The following is a 2,569-nucleotide window of genomic DNA, read 5'->3' on the forward strand; positions in this document are numbered from 1 at the left end:
GCAGGCTGCAAACAGCTGCGCCGGGCTCCACAGCTTCGGCATCAGCTCCATGCTGGCGGCGACTGCACATGCACCTCAAGGCAGACAGCAGGGCAGCGCAGCCTACCCCTGAGTTACAGGAAAGAGCTGCAGTCACTGCAGGCATTACGGTTGGAGCAGGGCATGGGAATGATGTGCATCCAGGCAGAAGCCTAGGCAACTGCTGGTGTGTTCTGTCCGCTGAGCATACCTGTTGCTCGTGGTGCCTTACCCATTTCCAAGGGACCGACGCATGCCCTGCACACCTGCCTGAGTGCCCAGTGCCCCTTGCAAAAACAACAGCTCCTGGGGGAGGTGCTTCTGCCCCAATTCCCGCTTCTGTCATGTTGCGGCTCCTCACTGACACGCTGGCTCCAAGGACGGGTACACAAGAAGAAGCCTGAAAGAAAGGGGAAACCCACATTAGACAGTTTCACGCTAACCGCACCGCAGTGGGTAAGATGACCCTTGTGGGCCGACCCAGCACATTTCTATTAAGCGTTCTCAAATCACCACATAAAATGGCCAGTTTTCCCCACACAGACCGCCACGTGCCCTTAATAAAAGGTTTCCAAATCCCCACACCATTTCCATGACACAACAAAGCCATATTTTCATACACTTACCCAATTACCACACAGTTTGCACAGGTCCCACAACACAGTCATGTGCGGGCCGGGTGTGAGCCGGGCCCTTTTTTGTGCTCTGCGCGGGCTGTGGCCAGCAGCCCGGGCACGCGGGGTCGGAGAGAACGGGCGACATGCTAGAATTAGGCACGGACTCGTAATGGTAGATTTAAAGATTGTTTACTTACACCGAAGGTGGTTGCGGTGCAGGCTGGAAAACTTGCTTGAGTTGGAGTTACAAACAAAACAACACGAACAATCACGTGGAGTTTGCTAGGCTCCAGGTAAACAGAGCTCCGGATGCCCTGGACAAGCGCGCCACCAAAATAGAAACCTCGTAGATACGTCTTAAAAAAAATTATCGCTCGAAGACAGGAAGAGGTGGGCAGTGGATCAGGTCGCCAAACTCCTCTGAATCTCACACAGGGTTTCTATTACCCTGCCGTGTACCCAGAGACCCCACGAGATGGATGTGGAGTCCTCTTTGGCTTGGGCGGAAGCCACTCAAGCCTCTTATACGGCTAACAGGCCCAACGTTAGGCCAATCGTTAGCCGCCACGTGGGAATAATTTAGAACTAGCCAATAGCGGAGAACAAATTTGCATGCGGGTGGCGGGAACTCCTTTGCACCGTGCATTTCTCTTGCAACTTGAGAAATGCACCCTGCAAAGGAAGCTACAAATTAGCGGGAAATTCTCCCTTGCATCGGGGTTCTCCTCTGCAGCAGAAAACTCCACCATGCAACGAAGCTGCAATTTAGCAGGAATAATTCTAGTGCTGAAGCACACACAAAATCATACCTTTGGGTTATGACACCCTTCACTGTGTCACATGAAAGGAAAATTGGTGGCACACCAAAAGCTAGTAATTGAATCTGCTGCTTTATTGTGGCAAATGTCTATTACCCCTGTAGCACTTCCCGTGCTCAGGCAGACCCCTGCCCCAGGAAAAGCAGGGAGATCATACTGCTGCTTTCCCTGCAGCATCAAGGGCAGGACAAAGGGTGACATGTACCTGGGCAGATCTAAGATTTTGAGAAGTGGGGGAAAAGCTAGAGTGGCACATCATCACACAACACATATATAACACAACACACATTTTTCTCCGGTTAAAGAGAAACTAAAAGCTTTACTAACATGCTAGGGGGTGAGGACTATATTTTCAGCTTGAGAAATTGGAATGTGCACTGATTTGCTAGGCTATATACCAAGTTTAATAAAAACACAACCAACTAGGCAAAAAAGGTCAAAGGATTGGGCCTGCAGTCATTAGAGCTCACTGTACGTTTCTTTTTCAGATCCATAAAACAAAATCTAGCCTTCTTGAGTGTCTTGATGGTGCCTACGAAGCTACACTGTCAGTCACTTCTACCCCTGAGGTAACAGGACCACACTGGAGTGAAGGTTTTCAGCTAAGATTAAAAGAGTCTGCAGGGCTGTGAAGCAGAAGAGAGACACTCCCAGGAGGGGCTAACACACAACCATGCTGCAAAAGAAACCATAGTTTGAACAGTGAAATTTGGAGGCGATTAAAAGATTAGAGGGTGATTCATACCTGTGGAGTAGAAAGAGATTAGCAGGAATCAGGAAGATGACAAAGAGCCATGAAATCAGTGGACTCCCTCGGCCCTCCCTGCAGAGAAGCATGCCCCTCCCGGGCTATTGGCTGTAGCGTTGGTCTAAGGATGTCAGCAGACATGAACGATACGTGCCCCTGGAGGCTGGGGGGACATGGTGACCACCTGCAGGCAGCGACGGTCTCGGCGGTGGTGAGCTCCCACAAGTGGCTGCAGCAGTGTCAGTGGTGAGGCAGGGCAACCGGCGGGTTGCCGGGCAGGGCGAGTGCTAACCGGTGGTCGGCAACCACCCGCAGATGCCTCCAGCGGTATTGGCAGTGGCCAGTGGCGATCAGTGACAGCCCACAGA

The sequence above is a fragment of the Alligator sinensis genome, unplaced genomic scaffold, assembly GCF_000455745.1.
Source record: "Alligator sinensis unplaced genomic scaffold, ASM45574v1 scaffold153_1, whole genome shotgun sequence".
NCBI classification, from domain to species: Eukaryota; Metazoa; Chordata; order Crocodylia; family Alligatoridae; genus Alligator; species Alligator sinensis.